General features: G+C 58.3%; 2 protein-coding genes across 2 annotated transcripts in view; both read right to left on the bottom strand.

The window, feature by feature from the left end:
* The window catches only part of TST (thiosulfate sulfurtransferase), a 254,633-nt gene extending 242,673 nt beyond the window's left edge, over positions 1 to 11,960 (bottom strand). The window contains exon 1 of the mRNA XM_004589539.4: positions 11,957 to 11,960. The gene's annotated coding sequence lies outside the window, so the exon portion shown is untranslated. The remainder of the gene's footprint in view (positions 1 to 11,956) is intronic.
* The window catches only part of ELFN2 (extracellular leucine rich repeat and fibronectin type III domain containing 2), a 33,220-nt gene extending 9,493 nt beyond the window's left edge, over positions 1 to 23,727 (bottom strand). The window contains exon 1 of the mRNA XM_058673158.1: positions 23,564 to 23,727. The gene's annotated coding sequence lies outside the window, so the exon portion shown is untranslated. The remainder of the gene's footprint in view (positions 1 to 23,563) is intronic.
* Between the last annotated feature and the right edge of the window lie 1,094 nt (positions 23,728 to 24,821).

Raw genomic sequence — 24,821 nt, 5'->3', positions numbered from 1 at the left:
CAGTGCCTGCGCCCGCGCGGCTCTCTCTGCCTGCACGGCCTCCATTCATTCATTCAATAAACATTTATGGAGCACCTACTATGTACCAGGCGCCGGCTAGGCCCACCCACACCTGCTCCTCCTCCAGGCCCCCAGGGGTGAATGCTCCCAGCCTGCCAATGTCTTTGGGGCTGTGCCAAGGCATCGGGGGTGGGGGGGCATGCCTGGGAATCCCACAGGGAGACCAGGGAGGCTCTGGGTCGGGGGTGAGGGAGACAGAGGAGGGATGAGAGAGAAAATTATCAGCTCACCAAGATCGGGTCTTAACTCACTGAATCCTCAATAAGACCAAAGGAGCTGGCACTGTTATTCCCATTCTCCCGATGAGGAGACTGAGGTCCCACCCTGTCACCCAGCGGCTCCGCCCTCCACAGCACCAGGAGCCAGCCCCAGAGCAGCTCATTTAGACCGTGGCTTCCAGGAGCTTGGAGATGCATGGCAAAATGGGAACCAGGTGAGACCGGTGCTGGATCGTCCCCTGGCAAACGGCAAAAATCTGGCCACGTCAGGCTGCATTTGGAGGGACACAGCGGCCTGTGGCCTAGGTCACCCTGATGCCTGCACACTGGGGTTGATGAAGCCAGCCAGGAAGGAGTTCCCAAGGTGGGGACAGAGTCTTCACATGCACAGAGGGTCAGGAGTCTGGGACTGGAAGATGCCGTCATGCCTACCCTTCGACACCTGCCTGGTCCGTGGTTCTGGGTTCTGAATTCTGGGGCATGTGTCTGCCACGATGGGATGGATGTGGGGGTGGAGTGGGGGTAGCTGGGTCACTTGTTGGGGGCCAGGACTCTGGGTATCTGGGATCTAAGGGCTCTGGAGACAGGTGTAGAGTTCTTTGTACCTAAACACCCAGCAAATCGTGGTCTCAGTAGTTTACCACTGCTACAGGACTTCCGGCTTTCTGACCCCAGCACACCACTTCCCCTGGGCTCCTGAGGAGGCCACCCGATGCCTAGAAATCACCCAGGCAAACCACCTCCCCCCACCCATCCACCCAGAGCTGACTGCTGCCCGGTCAGGGTCAGCTTCTCCCACCTACTGCCTGGCTACTGAACCAAATCTGGAACTCCTTGCTAAGGCTTGCAAATCACTTGCTCCCAAACCCAATTCTCATCCTCATCTAACTGTCCATCAGCTAAGACCGGAAGCGGGGTTGGCACCTGCGGGCCCAGGGCTAGAGTGTAGTTCTGGAATAGCTGATCCTTCTCCCTCTTCCCTACACACTTTTGGGGTCCCCCAAATTGTTCATTGGGACTCCTGGCTGCTGCCCTCCCAACCAGCCTGCCTCTCCTGGGTGTAACCACCACCACCCCCAACCCTGCAGGCCTCTCTGGTGGGCCAGAGGCATGATGAGGTTTCTGTCCCCTCTCTGCCTCAAACCAGACCCTTAGTACCAAGGGTCAGGATGTACTCTGCCCCAGAGGATCCCGAAGTCCCTCTGCTGGTCCTGTGACTGGCTGCTCCAGGGGACGGGCTGGGGAGGCAGCCTGGACGGCAGAACGCCCCCAGGACCGTGGGGGGCCTGCAGCTGCTGCCCTGGAGAACAAGGCGGCTCTGTCAGTGCCTAGGGGCTGCCGCAGGCCCCGGATGTGCTGGGGGAGGGCGGGCGGTGCAGAAGCCACGGCCTTGAACCCTGGTGTCCCCTGCTTCTCATACATCTTGGGGTGGTCAAGCTGCAGACAGTAACCTTTCCTAGCCAGGGCAGGGTCCACAGTCAAGTCCAACCCAGGCACCACCACTTAACTAACTTGTGGTCCTGGCAAGCCACTGGCTTTTTTTTTTTTTGAGGGTCAGTTTCCCCTTCTGTGAATTGGGACCAGACGGGCACTGCATTAAAGGCTGGAGGAGGGCACAGCTTCCAAGCAAGCTCAGACACACGCTAAGCGCTCAGGGAAGTGGCTGAACTACTGTGTGGTGGCAGGTGCCTGGCGCACAGTAGGGCTTTACCCTGAGGACCATGACAGCAGCTGAGGCTCAGCCCCCACCCCAATAGGGTCTTCCTTTAGCTCCCTCCTTGCCCCTGCTCTGCCCGAAAGCAGAGGTCTGGGATGGGGGGGCACCCCCCTCAAAGGCCAGCCCCACCCCCATCCTCCGCCTGTTCCCGGCCTCGGCCTCGGCCTGGGTTGCTCTCCCATTGCCAAAGCACAATGGCTGTTATAATTAACGGATTATCTCAGCGCGACAGCTGTGGTCCTTTGAAAATGAGGTTGGATAACAAGATCCTGGTGCATGGTAATTTCTTTTCATCTCTTTCTCCCCCTCACTCTCTCCCTCACTTCCGCCTGCTTCCGCATGCAAAATGGCCTCCCCTCCCTTCAGGGCTCCCTGCACCCCTGGAAGGCCAGGGAGCTGAGCAGGGCTGCCTAACACTATAGTCACTTCCTCCAGCCCCCAGGCCACGCCCCCACAGGCGTCTTATCCGGGGAGGGGGCTCTGCTGGTACTAGAAGCACTGGCCTTCCCAGAACTGCAGGTTCCAGCTCTCAGCTCTTTTCCTAACTCACACCCCCCACTTCCCAACTCCACCTCCCAGTGTCCCCACCCCTCCAGGACCTCTAGGGTCATTTTCCTACTCACCACATCCCCACCTCCTGGACCCCGCCCTGGCGCCTGAAAACCTGCCTGGCTGCTCTCCCAGGTCCTGACAACCGCCCAGCTCTACCCGCCTCCCTCCTCATCCAAAATGCATTTCTCAGCACTGCCCCTAACCTCTCTGCCTCCACTCCTTGAGCCCCCACCGAGTCCATCCAGCCTCCACCCCGCTGAGGATGGAAATTTCTAGAAACTGATTCCGACCAGGGCACCCCTCCACACACGCCGAAAAGCCTGTGTTGGCCCTCAGCGGGTCTGGGAAAACAGCAGGGCAACTAGCACCTGCCTCTGCTGCCCTCCTGCCTCTCCTGGTCCCATCAAAGTTCCTCTCCTGGGTAGCATGGCTCCCAGACTGGGCCTGGACTTCCTCGGTCACCCCTAGAATGCGCTAAGGAAACCATGGCTATGAGTAACTCACAACCTGCTCAAGATCCTGCAGCTCATACAACACAAAACTGGGCTGTGGGGTCAACTTCTGCTCGGATCTCAGGGAACTTCACCCTCTTCCCCCGAGCCCTGCCCACCAATCTCCGCTGTAGAATAAGGAAACAGGGCTCCCAACTCGGGCCAGTTGGACCGTGGACCAGCCACCTCACGCTCAGGGTCTCAGTTTACTCATCTGAGAAGTGGAAATGAGTTCACTGCCTCGCCCTCCAACTGTACTGTCCTTGGCAGGCTCTCTCTCTCTGGGACTGGGCAGGGATTGGGGGGGGGTCCCTGAGGTGGGAGAGGTTACACAGAACCAAGACTACCCTCAAAGGGAGAGACCTGGAGAGGGGCGGGGAGGGGCTGGGGGCTCAGTGCACCATGACCACCATCGAGGGCCTATGGGAATGTAAGCCTCATGGAACCCCAGGGAGAGGAGAAGGCGGTGGCACCAAGCAGGACTGCCCCTTTCCTGCTCAACAACCCACAGTGACTCCCACTGTCCCCGGCACGGAGCTCTCCTCCTACCCACCCCTGCACCGTGTGGTCTTCAAACCCCTCGATCCCTGCCTAAGCCCCTGACCCACGAAGCCCCTCTTCAGCCCCTTCACTCCCTCTGTTCCTTAGCCTAGGACTCCCACTCTCATCTGTCCCCACCACCCCCCTGGGGCCCAAACTTCATCACACCCTTCCCTTCCTCTGGGAAGCCTTCAGAGATTCCCCCTCTCTAGGAAAAATGACAAACTCCCCCTGTCCTCTCAGCCCCCTAAGATGTGGCCCATTTCACAGGTGGGGAAACTGAGGCACGGGGGCAGCCCAGCAGCTCTCTGGGGGATGTCCCCCTAACCCCACTCCTGCAGGTGCCCAGCTGCACAGCCCTCACCTGTCTTCTCAATATCCCACCCCCACCTCCTGCCCCGAGGCCCTGAGCTATCCCAGGAGGGGACCACCCACCCCAGTGCCTAGCCTAAGGCCTGGCGCATGGTAGGCACTCAGTAAATGTCTGTTGAATTGAATTGCGCTCAGGGCGGCCAGTCGTCTCTGCTCTGGAAGAGAAGCATAGAGTTAGTGGCGCGCTGCTCCCGCGGTGGCGGCGAGAGGGGGAGTAGGGGCCTGGCTTTACTTCCTTGGAACCACAGCAGGCCTAGGGAAGGGCCTGGGGGAGGGGAACCAGACCATTCAGAAATAGGTGAGTCCCGACTCGGCCTAGATGGGCTGACATGGCCCTGGTACCACACGGCCCTGGTACGGCGCACTGTCCCTAGGGGCCAAGCTGGCCACCCATCCACTTCCCACCCCCAACCCCCAACCCATCTCGGGCTCTGAGGACTGCCCAGAGATAAAGAGAGGTGCCAGGAGCATCCACCGTGACTCCCTGACATGCACAGCGGAGTGTGAGCTGTGCCAATCCTACAGAGGCGTAGTAAGAGACAGCCCAAGGCTGCACGACCCTCACACTTGACCTCAGAACCCAGCACATAGTCTCTGCCGCAGGGAGCTGGAGGAAAGCAAGGCGTGGTGATGAACCCAGACAAAGACACGAACCCAAGCACAGGGAGCCGAGGTCCAGCCCCAGGCTGGCACAGCCTCTCCAGGCACACAGCCCAGCAGGTGACCAGGGACTGCAGAGGAAAAGGTGAGAAACCACGTCTCCCTCGCTGTGGGAGGGTAAGCCCTCATTCCACAGTCCCCTGAGGACTTCAAAGCCATCCTCAGATCTGGGCGGCAAAGGCCTGGGCAGGCCCAGTGCTAATATAGATCAGTAGCACTATAAATAGCCGGGGCTTGGGTGGGACACCCAGGGTTGACCTGAGACGCAACCCAAGCAGGGTGGGAGGTGGAAGGCTCTCACTGCAACCCTGTCCCGCAGTTCCTTCCTGCCCTGAGCCTCAGTTTCCCTTTCTGCCAAAGGCAGGCAGGCTATATCACGCCCAGGGCCACCAGTTTTGCAGTTGCGCAATGGATGGTTAGATGTCGGGGCCCAGTCCAGTGAGTCCTATCAGGCATAGCAAGGCAGCGGGTGGGCTGTGTGCCCTGCTCACTCGCTGGCCTAGAGCTGGGCAGGGAGGGACCCACATGCCAGCCATTCACCCACTCAAACAGCCATTCTTTGAGTGCCTCTCTCACTGGGAGCTGAGAACTCACAGCCAAAAGACTTGGCCCCTCCTCAGGGCTCCAGGGAGAAAGACCGGCAGACAAATGAGCCACTCTCCTGGCCCTGCCTCTGTGCACACAGGGTGGGGGGGAGGCATAGCCTCCTCCCACCCCAGCTTGTATGCTAGGATGCTTGGGCTCACCTCTGCCTCCCACCCAGGACCAGGGTCTCACAAGGCACAGGGATGGGGTGACCAGTCTCACTCATGCTGTGAAAACCCAGGGTCCCAATAAGGTACCCAGAAGCAGACTGAGCTGGACCAGACAGGAAGGCGCACACCTTGCTGGTACCAACCACACACGAGGCATGCTCAACAGCGCATGGCAGCCACACTGGAAACTCCCACGGAAAGGACACAGACACTGAGGCCAAGCCACGAACAAGGCACAAGCCCAGCAGTTCCCCAACACCCCAGATCCCAGATGGGGTGATGTGCACAAACTCCAGGTGGCAGCTCTGAGCATCCAAAGCTGGTCTCGGAGGGTCAATTAAGCCTTACCCAGACCCTGTCCCGAGGGAAGCCATGGCTGGGAGGGGAGATCCTGCCCTCAGCCCCAGACTCTGCACTGGCTCTTCCCCCAGTGCCCAGCCAGAGCTCAGACTCCAAGCCATTCCCTCTGTCCCACAGGAAGCTGCTGCCCCTATACAAGTCACAGGGGTAGACAAGAGGCTGACGCCTTCCAGGGGACTCCTTTGTCACTGTCATCCTCACCCCAGCTTCCTCCAGCTGTGACCTGTTTGCTACCCACTTCTTACTGGGAACCAGGTGTTATGCTCAAGCCCATTTCACAGTCAAGCAAACTGAGGCCCGATCACACCATCAAGACGTGAACATGCTGCTTGCTGCCATGTGACTACAGATTCCATCGCCGCAGCCGCCAACATCCTGGGTTCGTCCATGCCCACCTGCTCCCCAGCGTCTCTGACTCCCCTGATGTATGCAATATTCATAGCTCCATCAGCACCAGCTCACGCACCCCTCTCCGAGGCCTTCAGGAGCCCCATTAATCATTCAGACGCACCTGCATATTCATTAACTTCCGAATTAATACAGGATCCTTTATTACTTTGGGCCTGCTGCCTGCATTAAAGACACTTCGACTTCATTCATTATTAAACTCCACATCCTCCGCCCCCCACCGCACCCATAAATGGCCATGGCCCTCCCTCCCCGAGGCAGGTGGGCACCCAGCCCCTGAGCCAGCAGTCTGCTCCCAGCGTCAGCTGCTGTGTGATTGGGGCCAAGCTCTGCCCTCTCTGGCACCCAGCCTATCATCTCAAGGCATCACCACCGCTAACCTGGCTCAGCAGATGCAGACAGGTCCCAAGGCAGAGAGGCCAACTGACCTCCAGGACCACAGAGGGCTGGCTCTAATCAATCACTACCACCAGCAGCGATGATGACAGGAAGGACACCCAGTGACCACCCGAGTGCGTCCCATGCCCCAGGCCATCCTGTCCCAGTCTTAGAGCAACTTCCATTTTACAGATGGGAACAGTAAGGCCAGGCCTAGAAAAGGCTGGAGCTGGCTGTGAGCCCAGCATGCACTCTCTCTCTCTCTCTCTCACTTGGGGGTCTGGGAGCCTCTCTGTCACCCCCCCCCCACCCCATCAGCCCTGGCTGGGATACTAGCCACCTTGCCCTGGTGTCATCCACACTGCCCGTCCCTCCCATGTGGGTCCCTGATAGATGGAGCTTACAGGAAGCAAAGAATGCACCTTGCAATGGCTGGCTTGTGCTCCAATCAATCTCCATTATGCCTGGCTCCGAGCAGAGTCACAGATGAAGCCTGCTGCTGCTGCGGCCTCCATTGGGGCCCACGCAGCATATTTCCTGGACCGCAGGACACCTGCATCAGCAGGGCCCACCGCCACCGCCCACAGACGCTGGGCCCAAGGCTCAGCCCTTGGCTGTGCGACCGTGAGCACATCACTGAACCTCCCTGTGCCTCTGAATGCCACCCAATTCTGTCCTCTCCCTTAAACCCCACCTCCAATCTGTGCCAACGCCCCACAGCCCGCACACTTGTGCGTGTCCACCGGCAACCTCATCCCCCAACCTCCTTCCAGGGTCTCCCAGCACCTGCCAGGCACCTCCCCTCCATCCACTCAGAGGGCCTTTCAAAATACCATCCCTACACACCACTCTCTCAAAGCCCTTCCAGAAGTTTCCACCATTCCCTGGGCAGAAGTGATGGAGCTTGGTCTGGCCACCTGTTCTGGCCCCTCCCCCTCACAGCCTCTGCCTCTCCCACGGTGACTCCTGGGTCCATCTGACTCCTCAGATGAGCAGCTGTCCTGCCCGAACCATCTCGGCATGCTCTCGCTGCAGCCCTGGCAGCCGGCACAGTGGCACTGTGGCTTGTGTCAGATGCACATTGCAGTCCCAGCCACATGGACCGTGGCAGCCGCGGGCTCACATGCTGTGAATAAAACGGCTCATGGCCCCTCGGAACACAGAGCTGTCCGTGACACTGGCCCTGCTGCCCCATCACAGCCATTCACTTCACAAGGTGGCAGCAACCAGGCAAAGCTTAACAGACCCACTTCTCAAAAGAGGAGACTGAGCAAGATGTCCAGCGGAGATGGGGAGGGGGGTTGGATTCAGACCCTGTGCCAGAAGAACAGTCCTGGAAGTAGTCAAGAAGCACTGGGTGCCCCACCACCTGCCAGTCCCTGCCACATAGTCTACTGCCATTCACACAGCCCCAAGCTGCACCCTGCCATGCTGAAGCCCAGAGCAGGCAGCCACTTGCCCTGAAAGACACAGCAAGGAAGAGGCAGAGCCCAAGCCCTGCTGGGTTGTAGCCCTCCAGCTCCCTTGCTCCCACCAGCTCTGCTCAAACCTCAGGATGCTCAGCAGGCAGAGGTGCCCTTGGCTGGGAGAGAGGCCTGGAACACGGCCCTTCCATGTCCAGGCACCCAGGGGCCCTCAGCACACTTGGCTGCAGAGATGCAGAGATGCAGAGATGCCTCTGGGACCTTGCCAAGGGCTGGGAGACCCACAGTAGGAGGGGCAGAGAGCCCGCTGCTCAGGGCTCAGGGCTCAGGGCCAGCCAGGCGCAGGCCCTGTGGGCCGCCAGCCAGAGCGTCACAAAGCCGGTGCACCTGCTCCATTCGCTTTCAGCTTTCAGCGCTAGCAGCTCTCTCGCTCAGCATCATGCAGCCCACTGTCTCGCCACTGACAAGGGAAACTGGTGGCCAATGGGACAAAAGTCCTGGGCAAGGCCTCACTTCCCAGCACCCCTGGGTGCCCTGGCCCTTCAACACTGCTGCCACCCTCCGACTTTCGCCACTGACCTCTCAGGTCCTCCCTGGCTTCTGTCCTCTTTGTGCCCAGGACTATGAGCCAGCTCTATCACTTACAGCGGCGAGGCTTGGGGTAGAACGTTGGACCCCAGTACCTTGATTTTGTCATTTGCACATAGAGGTCCTGCCAGAATCAGCCTCATGGGATTGCTGTGAGGGCCTCAACAGCTAAACCACCCCCAGCTCAGCTTGGGGTTATCAGCTGTGTTGTTACAATCTTACTTCCTAGAGGAGGTGACACCAAGCTGAAGCAAGTAGGGTTGCCAGTGTTGGTGGGAAGCCAGGCCTCAGGTTTCAGAGGACCCCTTGAGCAAGAGCAGTAGCTGCAGGGCTGGCCTCTGGAAGGTGCCTTCAGGATGATGTAGAGAGAGCTGGGTGGGGGATGAGCCGAGGCAGTGGGGAGGGTCCTGGGAGGCATGTTCAGAAGTGGCAGGATTTAGCAGGAAAGGCAGAAATTGAAGCCACAGCTGGAATTTGTGACCTCAGTATTGGGGGCAAGAGGAGTGGGGCTTGATTGCATGGGAACTCCTAATGGAGAAGATGGGGTTCTGGCATGCAGGTTGACCTATGCATGGGGTCTGGCAGGCAGAGGCCTGAGAACTGGGTAGAGCCAGGGGCAGCTCTGAGGCCACCCTGAAGGAGAAGGCAGAAGAAGACACTTTATGGGCCTCACTAAATGGTCCCTTCCCTCAAGGATGAACCCTGGCCTCCACCATCTACAAGCTGGCACTGGGGTGAAGCTAGTGGCCACAGGCCTCCACTCACCACTGCCACCAAAAGCAGACCCTCTCGCACTCCCAGGTGCCAAGGGAACCATCTACTACCCAGAGCCTGCTATGCGTTCCTCCCACCCCAGGTCCTCTGCCACTGCACACCAGGACAGTGACTGGGGCTCGCCCCCCGGAGACCCCCAGCTTCAGCCCCCAGCTCTGCACAGCTGTCTGAGGAACCCTCACGTAACACAAAGGCCTCCAGGTCCCATCACTGCTCCACTGGAGGCCCCTGGTGCTCCCTAGTTCATCCCTGCCCCACCAGCAACACTCAGTCCCCTTGCTATCTGGCCTGGTCCTCTCTTCGCAAAGCTGCCCATCGACTCTGGCTCCCAAATGATTATGCCTTGAAGACAAACCATGCCCCACCACCCACAGGCACACATGGTACACCCTACGCAATGCACATATAGCCTATGCACAAGCCATGCCCATGCACATGTTAACACACATCACATGTGTGCAAACTACCATGAGTGTGCACATACACTCATGCACATGCCACCACACTTAGAGATGGTTATCTTCCCCTTGCCTGGCATCAAGTCCCTTCCTCTGCTTGGGCCCCTCCCTGTCCCAGCCACCAACCTCCCCCACCCCAGCCTGACCCAGACCTGCAGCCTAAGAGCCCTTCCCCTTGCCAGTTCTTCCTGGCCACACTCAGGACCCACAGCGCAACCTGCACACCCCAGTCACAAACACCCAGCCCACCCTCTGCTACTGGAAGACACCAAGTAGTACAGGTACCTCCTCCAGGAAGACAGCCTTGGACTCCAGACCACCCAGTGTCTTCTCATGTAGGACTTCACCCCACTTCCTACAGGAAGCCCTCCAGCTCTGGGGTTGGTCCTCACTGCTGGACCCTCAGCATCATGCCGAGAGCTCGCTGGCACCAGCCCACGCACAGCTGTCTGCTGAACATACGTGCTTCTCCCTGGCTGTCCACCCAGAATTCCCAGATGCAAGGAGTCAGGCCAGGGTCCAGCAGAAACACCCTACTCCCAGCTGAACATCATCACTTCTGCTGAACCTCCCAACCCCAGGGTCACACCCCTTAGTCACCTGTCTCTACCCTCATCTGATGCCCACTTTACTCAGGACAGAATAAAATCTGACACCCAGGATGGGCATTTGGCACAGGTTTGAAGTCTCCACACGGGACACGGGAATCTCACATCAGAGTGCTGAGTTCAAGTCCAGCTGACTGCAGCTTCCCGTTACTGAACACCCAGAGAGGTAGCAGGTGTGGGAGACCAGTTGGTGCTCCCGGTTCCTGGCTTCCATCTGGCCCAGCCCTGGCAGTTGAGAGAATTTGGGGCACAAACAAGCTGCACACACATACATGCCAGGGAGCAGCATGACTGGAGACCCCTGTGCAGCATGGCCAGGGCCAGGCAAGGACAGTCCTGCCATCCCTGGGCCTCTCTGCGGGTTCCCAGCGACAAGGCCCTTGCAGCTACATCTGGGATTCCCAACCCTGGACCAGAAAGTGATTACAGTACTCAAGCCCTCAAGAACTCCACGGGAGACTGAGGCCCGGGGAGGGCCAAGTGTCTTTCCAAGGCCTGCCTTGGCTTCCTGGGCACAAGGGGCATCTGAAAGTTCCCTTAAACAAAACAAAGGGGCAGCGAGTGGCTGCTGGGTTTAAATCCCAGTGCCACGACCCCAGCCTCTTTCTGTGCTGCCCACCTGCCGGCTGCACAGCTCAGTCCCAGCCTCATCTTCTTCTTGCAGGGGGATCAAAGGACAGTGATCAAATAGGCGTACTGGCTGGGAAGTGCTCCAAGCCCATCACTCACCATGCGCGCTGGTGGTGCCTGCAACTCCAAACAGCACTGCCGACACAGGTGAAGGATCCTGCACTCAGCACCACTTCCCAAGGCCCCAGCTCACGCCCAGGCCCCAGGCAGCAGCAGGCACCAGTGGTGAGCAGCATGGGTGTGGCGCCTGACCTCTGCAGTGGGGAGTGGTGCAGAACTGTGAAAGGGGGAGCTGTGGGCATGACCCAGGCCCCTTGGAGGTGGCAGCTGGTGAGGCCTCCTTGAACATTTTAGCTGTGGCCCAAAGGGTCTGCAAAGAGCTAAATCCACTGGCCAGGGGCATGGCTCCCCCATAAGCCCAGAGGTAGCAACATCAATGTCTTGGACTAGCACAGATGGTAGTGAAAACAGCAGCTCCAAATCCCACAATTTGTGGGTAGTGGAAATGGTGGTTTCTAGGCACCCTCCCCCACACACCCCAAGGCCCATGGGGGAAGCTAGAACTGGTTCTAGAACATTCAGCCACTGAACCAACCAAGCTTCTGTGCAGAATATCCTGGTCAGCTGCTCCCAGGCCAAGCAAAGAGAGGAGAAGGCCCGACCACAGTAGGCCAGCTGTGAGCACACAGTGGGTCTTCACAAAATACTACCAAGGCTGGGTCACCCCACCCAGTCCCAAACACAGCCTCTAGTGGGGAGCTGCTGGTGGTCAGCCAAGAGCCCCCAACCCTGTCTTGGAAAACACGAGAATTCTGGGTAAACCACATTGACTCGCCTGCCTGCTCATTCGGCCCCAACAGCCCTTTCTATAATGCATGCAAATGAGGGGATCCATTTCTGCTTACTTAACTTCACAAATGCTAACAAGCTCATCAAAAATAAGTTATTCTTCCCCAGCTCCGCACACTCGCCCTTCCTTTAATTGTGCTTCTCCTCCCTCCCCACCCCACCTCCTGGGGTGAGGGTGGGCACAAAAAGCTGCAGATCCTCCTGGCCCTCTCTCTAACCTGCTGCACACTGCCCCCACTCCCACCCCCAGATGGATTGGGCCCTACTCACTCCCCAGCAGCTGTGTGACCCCAAGGCTGCCACACAACCTCTCTGGGGTGTAACTACCTCAGCTACAAAGCAGGAGTCGCCTCACCGCCTTCGGTTGGTTTGAGGATCAAGCAAGATAATCCCAGTAAAGTGCTTAGTTGTCTCCTGGCACAGAGCAAGCCCTCCATAAATGCGGGGATTCGTCATTATGTAAAGGAGAGTTAAACACCGCCCTCCCAGTTAATCCCTTTGTAGTTTGTCTTCTGGGGCAAGCTGGCAGCTCCAGAAGGGGCCCCAGGCTCCGAGTCGCCAGGCTAGCTCCATGTGGCAGGCCAGCTCTCTCCTTGTCAGAAGAGCTTAGTACTGGACTTTCTCACAGGGTCTGCCACCACCCTCCCGCTCCTTGGACAACAGGTGCATCTGTAAACAAGCTGGCCCTAATCAGCATCTGATACCCCAAGTTCCTGCCTTCCACTGGTGATCGCATCCAATGCAGCCTCAGGCCCAGCTGACAGATGAGCAAACTGAAGCCCCACAGTAAGAAACTGTAGGGCCCCAGTGGGACCCGGCCATTAGTCCTGGTGCATTTTCCCTCCGGCAGCCCTGGCCCACCATGCCAGCTGGAGAGCTGCCTCCAGGGCACCACTCTGGGAGAAGCACACGGCCACCCAGATGGGTGGCAGCATGGGGATACTGGGTGTCCTCAGGCCAGGGATGCCCCTGTAACACACAGGAGCTGGGCAGAAGCCAGAGCTGTCCAGGGCCTAGTCCCAGTCAAGTCAGGGGGATAATCCTGGGTGCCAAGTCCAGCACTGGGGGCTTAGAAAGTGAGGGGGCCAGGTTAGGAGGGCCCACTCTCTTCCTTGACACCCAAGTCCCAGAGTCCACTTTCAGGGATGACCCAAGCTGGAACCTACCTCCATCTGCCAACACAGGGCATCAAAGCCCAAGGACCCCATCACAGCCAGTTACAGTCTCTTCCTGGCCTCTTCCTTCTGTGAAATGACAGAGCCACCAAACACCCAACAGCCAGATCTTGCTTGCTGCACAGGCCAGTCCCCTGGCCTGGCCTTGACCGCATGCAGTGGTGTTCCCAGAGAGAACCAGAGGAGGGTGCCCTGGGCATCCAGCCACGAGGCCATCCATGCACCTGCCCTGCCTTCACCAGAGCCCTTCTCGATGGTGCCCCATGCTTGGTGGTGTGAATCCCACAACATGGGCAATGGACAGGCTAGTGAACACAGCTGGGGAACCCGTGGAGCAGGGCCAGTGTCAAGACCAGGCTTCCAGGGTGCAGGGTGGAGGAGGGAGATGGTCAAGGCCAGCCAGCCATCAACACACATCTGCCTTTGTACCCCAAAGGTCCCCATCACGAGCCCAACAAAGGCTCAGGTCCAAGGCTTCCTTCATTCACTCTTCCCTCTCACCTCCCACCTGTCCACCTGCCTTCTCGCTATCCATCCATGCATCGCTTCATCCATCCTATGAGCAAAGTGTGGCTGAGGGACTTGTCCAAGGTCTCCTCAAGTCAGTGATGGCCAAACAGGGTCCTCAGAGCCAGCTCGACATCCCCAGCCGCAGCAGGGGGAAAGGGCGGGACTTGGGCCACAAGGGGGTGCCGTGACAGGCAGGGGGAGGAGCCAAGAGCCGAAAAAAATGTCTAGGCTGGGCTGGTTGCCATAGCAACAATGCTCACGAAGCCTGACTCGTTCCATCTGTGCTTTGGCGGGATGGGCAGTTTGGGTTCGCGCTTGTTTGTTTGGAAACGAAAAAAGCGACAGTGCTGGGAGGCTGCCCTCCTGGGGCTAATGAGGGGGCTGCGACATCCTCCAAGTTCACACAGCTTCCCCACCACTTCTGAGAGACCACCTTAAACTGCCAGTCCCTGCGGGGGCGGCTCAGCATCCCAGCCCAAACACAGCCTTGCAGATGGCATCCAGCAGGGCCAGCCATGTGTGGTGCCCATGCATACATGTGTGCGTGAGCACGCACACACACACAAATGACAAGAGTCAGGCCCAGAAGGTGGTGTTTTGCACCCCAGCCACCAGCTTAGCTGAACCTCAACTTCTCCATCTGCATAATGGGCAGCACCACTATCCTCAAGGAGTTCCAAGGCAAATGTGGGGACGAACCCTGCCATCTACGGGCATTTTTGAGGTCCTGGAAGGAAGCCAGGAGGACAAGAAAGATCATGGCATGTGGGAGCCAGAGGGGACACAAAGCGGGAGCCTAGTCCAGGCAGGCAGCAGAAACCAGGAGAGGGGCCTCAGGGGGCTACACCTGGCAAGTGGCTGGCAGCAGGAGGATGGACACCAGGAGGATGCCAGCTTAGGCATCACCTGCTTGTAGCTGAAGGAGGGGCCAAAGAAGTGTAGGTAGGAGTGGGAGCTGGGGCCCAAGAGCCAGACCCCCACCCCGAGTTCAAATCCCAGTCCTAAAACCTCACTAGCAAGTCATTTTCCCTAAACCTCAACATTCCCATCTGTAAAATGGGAATACAAGAATTACTGCCACATCGATTATCATGGGAAGGGCTAGGCTCCCAAGCTAGGCCCCTTGGGGAAAGGAGAGGAAGCCAGGTCACTCACCTTCATTAAGCATCTGCTGGGGGCAAGCACCTCGAGGGCATGGTCAGGAGCCCTGATCAAAGAGGAAGGGGCTGGAATTGGGGATTCGGGCAGAAACCTGGGTCACCCACTTAGTAACTACGGGGTTATGATGGACCCAGCAACCAAAAAAATCTCAGCTTCCTCTAGTGTAAATTGGGAGGACAGAGCAATATGGACCCCCCAAGCTCAAGGGTTCAATAAGTCCTGAGTAACCCATCGCCTGAGGCCAGCCCCCTCCCAGTAACCCAAGGAGGAGGTGGTGGAGGAAGGGACAGCTCAGTCCCTAGGTTAACAAGGGAAAGGACCAAGCTCCCACATCACAAGACCCCTTTCCCACTGCCCCAAAGACAGGGCAGCAACAAACTGCCTGCATCTGACCCCTGCCCAGCTTCTCCCAGCTGTGTGACCTTGAATAACACATCTCGTCGCTCTAAGTCTCAGTTCCTCCCCTAGAAACTGTGGCTCTAAGACTATGCTACGCTGTCATGCATGGACTTAAAGCCGCCGCTGCACGGACAGCATCGCATATGGTCACCAGTTCCAGTCTCGGCTGCTCCACTTTTCCAACCCAGGTCCCTGCTTAGGGCCTGGGAAAGCAGTAGAGGATGACCCAAGTGCTTGAGTCCCTGCACCCTTATGGGAGACCCAGAAGTTCCTGGCTCCTGATTTTGTCCTTCCCAGCCCTGGGCATTGGCAGCCATTCAGGAAGTGAACCAGTGAATGGAAGATCTCTCTCTCCTCTTTTTCATTCTCTCTTGCTCTGTAACTGTGCCCCTCAAATAAATAAAATCAATATTTTAAAGAATATGTATGCGGTCTCATACCCACACCACGCTCCTAAGCACAAAACAAGGTCAGACAGGAGACAGGACTAGCCCATCCCGGTGTGAGATGTCCAGTGACCACCTTGTCTGGGCTCAAAAAGTGACAGCAGTTCTGGTCAGTGACATGGACCCAAACTGGGAAGCCACCAAATGCCTGCAGGTACTCACAGCTCTCAGAACCACCCCACCCCACAGAGGGCTTCAGCTCTGTGCCCGGCAGCAGGTGCACTGTCCCTGGGGAACCCACCAGGGAAAGGGCTGAGGGTGCAGGGGCCCAAGTCCCCAGCCCCTGCAGCTGACATGCCACGCATGTGCAGCATACCCCCACCTCAGCCCCATGACCAACCCAGCAGCCCCTCCTCCGCCCCCACTCTGCATCTGCTCAATTAGGGAAACTGGGGAGGGAGGCAAACAAAGACTTAATTTCTAGCTAATCAGTCTGCCTCATACTAATTGCCATCCCCTGGGCATTAGGGCAGACTTCCTGGGGGGAGGCAGGAGGAGGAAGTTGGGCTGACACCCCTTCCCCTAAAGCAATGGGAGGTGGTAGCAGAGTGGTGACCAGGTGACCTGGGCAGGCAGACTGCAGGGTGTGGCTCAGGGGACGTGGCCAGCAGGCTGCAGTCACTGGGGCACCTTGCAGGGATTGTGGGGATAAGATATCCCCTGGGCTGGCCCCATCTCTCCAGGGCCCACTCCCAGAACTCCTGCCCTGTCCTGGGGGCAGCCACAGGCTACAGCAGGTCCTGGAACAGATGCCCAGGTCTGTGTCTAATCCATGGCCTTGGCACAGACAGCAGAAAACAGGCACTCTGAGGCTAAGAAAACCAAGCAACAACCTAACAAAGTTGTGGTTCACAGCCTAGTGTATGTGAACAGGGATGGGCTCTTGTGTGTATGTGACCCTAGTGCCCAAAACAAGAGGCTCTGGGGCTGGAATCCAGGGATCTGGGTTCAAGTCCTAGAGGACAATTTTTAGAAATCATTTCTGAAGGGGCCGATTCTGGTGGTTTAGCAAACTAGTCTTCTACTTGCAGTGCTGGCATCCCACATAGGCACTGGTTCCATTCCCAGTTGCTCCCTTTCCAATCCTGCTCCCTGCTAATGCAACTGGGAAGGCAGCAGAGGGTGGCCCAAGACCCTGCATGTGAATGGGAGACCTGGAAGAGGATCCTGGCTCCTGGCTTTCCATCAGTCCAGCTCTGGCCACTGCGGCCATTTGGGAAGTGAAGCAGCAGGTGAAAGTTCTTTCTCCCAATTTCTCCTTCCTATAAATCTGCTTCTGCAATAAAAACAAATAAATCTCAAAAAAGAAGAAAAGAAATAATTTTCGAAGGGACCTAAAGGCACAGCCAGAAACCAGACGGAAAAGGTCCTGCCCCCAGGGGGTGCCCACTGGTCACTGGGAAGGGAGCTGCGTGGGGGTGGGGAGGGGACGAGAAGCCCCCTGACTTTGGATGGGCAGAGGGGCCAGGTGGGGCCTGGGGGCAGCGCAGAGACAACACTCAGCAATTAAAGCTCCAGGAGCACAAACTCACCGTGCGCCTCCCCCCCCAGCACATACTCCCCTTTCCTTCCCTGCACCTAGTGTCGCGTCCCCAACGACAGCAAAGGAACTTGACAAGCTCTAAGGCGGACTCCAGTCCTTGGAAGCAGGACTGCTCTGTAGCTTCCAGATCCCAGGTGTGTACATGAGAAGACATGTGTAATACCAAAACACACACATGTTGATGACAACATGCATGTCACACCCACACAAGTGCACACACGCCAAAAAAAAAAAAAAAAACCTGTGTCCCCAGCCTCGAGGTCAGCAGTACAATGAACACAGCAGGTGGACAGGAGATGAGGACTGGGCAGTGAATCCCCATGGGCTCACCCCTTCCTCATGCCTGCCCCTGGGGCACAGCCTCGCAAGGACGCGGTCCATTCCCCTGGCACTTGTGTGCCTTCATCCACCTCCTTTTCCCCTTGGGATGCAGTCATGTGTGCCTAGTATCTGCTGCATGCTGGGGTTCCCTGGCCTCACACAGGCTCACAGCTCTGCCAATGAAGTGCTGAACCCGGTTTAACCCAGCTGACAGATGGGGAAACTGAGGCCCCGTCAGGTCAGATGACTTGCCATGTTTCAAACTTGGCTGGAGCCTAAGCTGCCACATGAATCTTTCCCCATGCCAGGACCAGCATCCTGGACCCTCTCCAGGCTGAGCCGAGGCAGCCCAGGTCTGTTCAGACGCCATCCTCCCTGGTCACCAAGGCCAATCGCCACAGCAAGGAGCTCAGCCCAGAGCCAAGCACTGATCTACTCACTTACTGTGTGATCATGAGCAGGAGCCACAACCTCTCTGTGCCTCAGTTGCCCTATCCATAAAATGGGCATAATAAAAACATCTACCTCGTTGGGGCCCAGCATCTGCCTCCTTTGCACAGATATCCCTCACTCTGTCCTGCATCTAGCTCCCAAAGATCCCAGCCCTGCTGTGGGGTGCTCTGTGCCTCAGGCAGCCAGGTCCCAAAGCAGCTCCCATTTGTACCAAACAGTCTAGCACCCAGACAGCCTGGGACTGAGCAGATGGGCAGTGGGCAGGGCAGAGTGGGCTCCCAGCCCCTGCTATAGGTGCCCAAGATATGGGCACTCAGGAAGGCTGGCAGCAGAACTCCACCTCCAAGCAGGCCCTGCTAACCAATGTGCCCACCAGCAGCTGCCAGGGCATGCCACCTGCCCACAGCCGCCTCGGAAGTAGGACCCAGGAGCCAGCTAGGCCTGCCAGCCCCAACAGGGACTTGGCCATGCCAACAAAGCCCAATTTTGGTGTATCAGGGTCCCCGAGGTGCAATGCTCTGGGGAGGGACCATGGGAGGGGCCCCAGCCTGCCCGCAGAGTAGAAGTATCTGCTTTCACACAGGGCTTTACACAGACACACTCCAACTCAGGGCAAACACACACAAGCCAGCCATCTACACACACTAGCCTTCGGTCCATCTGACTCCTTACCCTGGTACCAGGCAGGGCTGTGAGGATGTAGCTGATAGACAGTGCAAAGCCAGAGATAGCCAGGGAGAGACAGAAGCAAACTAAGACAGTCTCCCCGCTTCCCGCTCCCTCCACCTCACCTCACCCCACCCCTCCACCACCAGGCCTGGTTTTGACCTTGTTCCAAAGTGGCCACTTTCAGCTGGCTGAGAGACTATGGGAAGCGCAAGTGTCAGGGCTGGGAGCTGCCAGAGCCAGTGTCCCATGAAGCCCGGCCACTGCGGTGTGGCCCTGGGCCAACAGCTCTCCTCTCTGGTCCACAGATTGCCTACAAGTGCATGGGGTGGGTCAGAAATCCTGTTAGCTCCAGCCTGCCAGCCCCTGGGGTCCTGATGCCCTGTCCCTCGCACCAGATCCCTGCAGACCCAGGTGGGCTGAACAACAGTCCCCAGGAACTACCCACTGAATCCAGGACTCCCCATCAGCCACCATCCCAGCAGAGCCAGGACCCAACCACAAAGGCCCATCCTCTCCCACCATCAATGCCAGCCCCAAGTCAAGAGGGATGAGAATGGCAGGGTCCACCATACATTCGTGGATGGAGTCTCCTTGCTGCAATACCCTCCCACCTTGTAACAGCCATACACACAGAGGCATGCTCTGCCTAGGCCCCCTAGCTCCTTCCCTAACTGGCTCGGCACAGTCCTTGAGACGGGCCAGAGGAGGGGACACAGATACCCCCTACCCCGCCTTTCGGAGTAGCCCGTCCCCAGTGGCTATCCCCAGGAGGGTGGAGGCCAATTGGCCCAGCCACCCAGCCTCTCCCAGAGAGCAGGTACACATGGCGTCAGGGGAAACTTAATAGCAACCTTGCAAACAGCCACTGGAGGATGCTAAGACACACACAGGTGAAGCAACTCATCAGAACAGTCAACCATACAAATGTGACCACCACGAGGGCAGGTTCCATATCACAGGCTCCTGCAACCCTGCGGGCTCCTACAGCCACTCCTCCCCCAAGCACCACCTTATTCCAGCTGCTCCAAGATCCCAGCAGCAACCCATGCTATAGACGAGCAAACTGAGGCAGGGTACACTCATGCCTCTCTCCTCCCGCGGCCTCATTTCAAACAGCTCCAAACAAAGCTCCCATCATGCCAGCCCTAAGGGACAGCCTCCTCCTCAAAGTCCACCCAGGACCCAGAGCAAGGCCTCCCCTCCCTGGGCCCGACCTTGTCTCCCATCCCAAATAGCAGGTGGAGCCCAGAAAGCCCTCGGATAGGGCACTCCTCCCCCATCAGACCAGCAGCCATCCTCTGGCTTCTCCAGGCACACAGGTCCTTAACCAGAAGTACAGGACTGCATCACTAGCCCCTCATGCACAGGGAGGTGTGTGTGGGGGCGGGGTAAGACAAACAGGATCCCAGGCCCCACCCCAGCTCTCAACACCCCCAACCCCAGAGCCCCTCCAGGCCTAGCCGGTACCAGGCAGGCTGCCCACACCCAGAAGGTCCCAGCCATGAATCCCACCTCTGTTGGGCACCACAGACCCCCCTTTCTCCTCCCCAAACAAATGGGGGTCTTGAGCAAGACACTGGGACAGCAGCACACAAGGCCAGATCTATTCCCGGGCCTGGCCGGCTTGCCAGCAGGGTGGGCTGCCAGGCTGAGCAGCAGGCGGTCCATCCTCACCCCCTCAAGGAGGTGGTGGGAGGGAGCTGGGGGGCAGGGAGGATGGTGTAGCACCACAGTCCACTTCCCAGGGAGCCAGGAGCAGAGTCCCCTGCTGTCCTCCTCCCCCGACCCACCTCCCCACCCCAACATTATGCCCAGGAACCCCTAAACCCCGGCCTGGTCCCTGCTTGGTCTCACCACAGCATTACCATTCCGGTGGACACAGTAGACCCCCAGTTAAAGCCAACCACCTGCATCATTTCCCATATCACTCTCTCTCCTTCTCCCCCTCCTGACCTAGAGAGGTGGTGGGGGTGAGGGAGGATGGCTAGCAGAATGGGAAGAAAGAGCCAGGGTGGCCAGGGCAGAAAATGTTCCAGCTCAAGCCCTGAAGACAGCAAGCTAACAGCCAAGACTACTTTCCTACCTCTCAAAGCCCTCAGCCTCCCAGAAGTCAGCCAGGGATGATCAAGCCGTTCTACAGACCAGTAAACCAAAGTACAGAGTAGCCAAATAATTTCCTTAAGACCCCAGCAGGCAACTCCCAACACTGCACAAGCCTTTGCTATCTGAGACCCTCCTAGACTTCGTGTCTGCAGGCATAGTCAAGTGCAAACCCTCTACCCTGAAACGCAAACTTTCACTGAGCCTCACAACCACCTCCAAGAAGGCAGTGGGGAGTGCAGCTTGCAAAGGCTCTGGACTTGGGCTCAGCCCAGCTGGGGCCCAACCCCAAACCTGCCAGTGACCCCCAGCCATGGGCATGACTACACCACCTCTGGGGTAGGGGGAACTGGAGGCGGAGGGGGCAGAGTTACCCATCCAACACCTTGTGATGGAAGCAGACCCTGGCATCCTGGTTGTGTCAGGGACACTGAGGACAGCAAGACAAGAGCCAGGGGCAAGGAGGTCAGGGAGGGCTCCCTGGAAGCAGGAACACTCTACCGAGGCAGGAGCCATGTCCTGCGCCTGGGGAGCAGTGGCAAGCAGAGAGAAACAGCGGCTTCCCCAGAAGTTCGGATGTGTTGAATGAGAACAAAACTACTTCTACTCCCCTCATTTCTCAGGTGAGCAGAGAGGCTTTGTCACAAAACCCAGGCTCCTCCCAGCCCACTGAGGTCCCACGTGCGAGGGCCAGCCCACACAGATTGTGTGGTGCCCACTGTGAGCCAGGGGTTGGGCTCGGTCTCCTCTTCTGCCCTCCTTGGTCATCCAGGCTAGCCCAGGTCCCAGCCTCCCCCAGGCCAGCCTGCCACGTGATAATGGCCTATGGTTCAGAAGAGGCAGCACCACTACTGACCTGCACTGAACCCCCAGACCTTACCCAGGGATCCCCAATACACAGATGAAGAAGCTGGTACCTGGAAAGGGGACACAGCATGCCTACGCAAAGTGGCAGCATCAGGATCTGAACTCAAGACCTTGTTTCCCAGAGGGTGGGCTTTCTGCCCATCAGTCCCCAACTGTTTGAAATGTCCCTCCTGTCATGTCCCCAGCCTGGTCTGCCCCCAGTTGGGACCAAGGAGGTAGAAGGACCGACTTCTCGGAATCAGTCCTAGGGTACCATTGGCCCACACCTGACACACTGGCCAAGGTGGGCTGACAGGCTCAAAACATGGAGCAGGGGCAGGGAGCCAGGAGGTGGGAGTTGCTCAGGCCACACAGCTGGAGGGGTGAGGCCCCCTGCCCCTTCCATCTCCGTTCCTGCCACTACCCCCTTAGGACAGCATCCCACAGCTTGGGGGTGGGGTGGGGTGGGGTGGGGTGAGAAGACACCCCTGGCCTCCCAGAAACACCAGAAAGTCATTTTCACAAGCAATTCCAACAACAGTAGTGGCTACCATTACTGAGAGCCTGCTTCACGCCAGGAACCATGCTCTGGGCATGACACATCTGGTCCCAGTTTCAGGAGCCCTGCAAAAACCATGTGCCTCCGTCTCCATTCATTCTGCAGAGAGGGAAACCGAGGCATAGGGTGGGACACTGTAGGAACCAGAGCCAGGACTCAAACCCACACAACCAGGCACTCGTCCAGGGTGCCCCTGTGACATGAGAACACTCAGGGTATGGGACAGCCTGGACGAGGACAGGTGGCAAGGATTGGGGTGGGGGGTTCAGACAGACAGGAACCGCAAGACAGTAGTAAGAGACACAGAAAGAAGGGCTGAGCAGCAGTGTCCACCTGAGGACAGAATTGCAGCCTGGCACATTCCTGCTGCGTGACCTTGGGCAAGTCATGCTTCCCGTCCCTGGAATCTCAATGTCACCTCCCAACACAGGGCTCCCAGGAGCACAGCACAGGTCACAGGTGCCCCTAAAAACACACATGATAGAGACAAAGTCCTCGGGGAGCAAGGCCAGCATGTGCACAGCTCGGACCCACCCACTGCACCCCACATCATTCCTGCCAGAGATGTCTCCCATCACCACCTTCCCACTGCCACTTCAGCCTGTGACAGCAACACCAAGTCCCCAGGGGCAGGCCTTCCCTGGCCATACCCCCTCCTCTCCCTGTCCAGCGGGTCTGCTGGGGCAGCTGTCCCCATGCCCTTTCTGCTGGCCTCCACAGCTGACAGTCCCAGCTGCGCCACTCCATGTGGGGACCATAGCACCACTGATACATCCTTCCCCTCTCTCCTTAGCAACCACGACACCGGACCTCAAGCCACCTCCTCCTTCCTCTCCCTCTCCATGGAGACCACAATGCCACCAGCATTCTGTGCCTGCCCGCCTGTCTGCACAACAGCTCTCTCCACGTGGCCATCACCAACACAGCCGCAGTGACGGTGACGGTGACGGTGGTGACGGCAACAGTGAGAATGACAGCCAGGGCCTCTCCTCTTCAGGGCAGCCACCAGCCCCAGCCAGCAGGGAACAGCATCGTGGCTGCCTGCCTGCCTGCAGCTCCAGTGCCAGACTGCTCAGCCCGCAATTCCCAAAGTCAATGACACAGGCTCCGGCCCCACATCAAAGCCGCCAGCATACTCCCAGTCCTGTGGTCCACCCCCTCCACGATGCCAAGACCCCCATCAGAGAGGAGGCTTGATTCTCCTCCAGTCTCCCCTCTGACCCCAACAGATGGCCCCAGCCCACTAACCCACGCAGCCTCTCAGCTGGGCAAAGTGGGGGTGCCTGAGTCCCCAGGGCCTTCTTCCCTGTCCCAACCAGTCTGCAGCTGTGCCACTGTCTCGTGGCCCATGGGGGTGGCAGTGCCCATGGCTAGTAGAAGTGGGCAGCGGCCAGGCCACAGAGGACACACAGAAGGCTGAAGCTGGGCTGCATCCTGAGATCAAATCACATGAGCTGTGCTCTCTCTCTCTTCTCTCTCTCTCTCTCTCTCTCTCTCTCACACACACACACACACACACAGTCAGGAACCTGTCCTTACCAGTTGTTTGTACATAAACAGGGCTGATCTGGCCAGCAAGGCTGTGTCCCTGGCCCCGGGTCTCAGGGCAGTTCCCCAGGAAGCAGTGACAGCAGCAGTAGCAATGGGGTCTCCGGTCCTGACCCAGCTGGGAGCAGTGGGGGGGGGAGGGCAGCAGTTCCTTGGCCAAGTCTTCTCCTTCTGCAAGGAGGTGAGGGGGAGAGGAAGAGAGAGAGAGAGGGAGGGGGAGGAGAGGGAGGAGGGAAAATGCTCAAGTCTTGAAGGGTACACTCACTTCTTTCTTAGGTTTCCCATGGCAACGGAATATACCACAAATGAATATCAGGGTGAGAGGGAGGGAAGAAATAGAGAGAGATGGAGAGAGATGGGGAGCTGGGGTGGGGCGGGAGAGATGCAAAAAGATAGAGGCAGAGAGAAGAGAGAGGGCTGGGGGCAGGGGAAAGAGAGGCGGAGATGAGGCAGAGGATGGGGCAAAAGATGGAGGGGACTCATGCAGGCAGAGACCCCACTCTAACCCACAGGGACAAGAACCTCCTCCAGGTCCCCAGGGTGGCAGGGGTAGATAGGCTGAGAGCCAAGGGCACCCCCCAACCACCCCTGCACCCCATCCCTCTCTCCCTGCTAGGCTCCACATCCCAACTCAGGGTCCCAGCTCCACAGTCAAGGCAACACACACACACACACACACACACCCAGCCCTCACCCCCTCATTCCCCACACACAGCCCTCACCCCCTCTCAGGACCCCCTTCCTACCCCTCCACCTCTGTCCCCTAGGCAGCCTGGAAGCAGCGACCCTGCCTGACCCCACATGCCGTTGACGGCACCAGAGCCCAGCTCAGCCACTCATCTGCACATGCACGTGCACAGGCCCAGCCAGCGCCTTCCCCGCCCCTGTCTGGCCCCCACCCCCACCAGCCCAGATGGCGTTATGGGCCCTCCCCCACCACAGGGGCTCACACCTCAGCCCCCTCGGCACTGCCATTCACAAACATACGTAGACCCACTGAGCAAGCGAAGGAGCAAGCACCGGCCACCAGCAGCACCCTCAGCGACAGAGCACAAACACACATGCCACCCCCCACACACACACACCGTGCGGCCTCCACTCCCCCAGCCCAACTGGGAACAAGGAAGGGTGGGCTGCCTCCAACTACATGCTCCCCCAGCCCAAGGTCAGGGGGATCTACACTTGACCCTGGGCCTGGGCCATTCCAGGACCACACACAGACATCAGGATCCCTGGGCAGCCCCCATTT

This window comes from Ochotona princeps, chromosome 15 (assembly GCF_030435755.1).
Source record: "Ochotona princeps isolate mOchPri1 chromosome 15, mOchPri1.hap1, whole genome shotgun sequence".
NCBI classification, from domain to species: Eukaryota; Metazoa; Chordata; class Mammalia; order Lagomorpha; family Ochotonidae; genus Ochotona; species Ochotona princeps.
The sequence above is the reverse complement of the archived record's forward strand: the minus strand, read 5'-3'. Positions and strand labels throughout refer to the sequence as shown.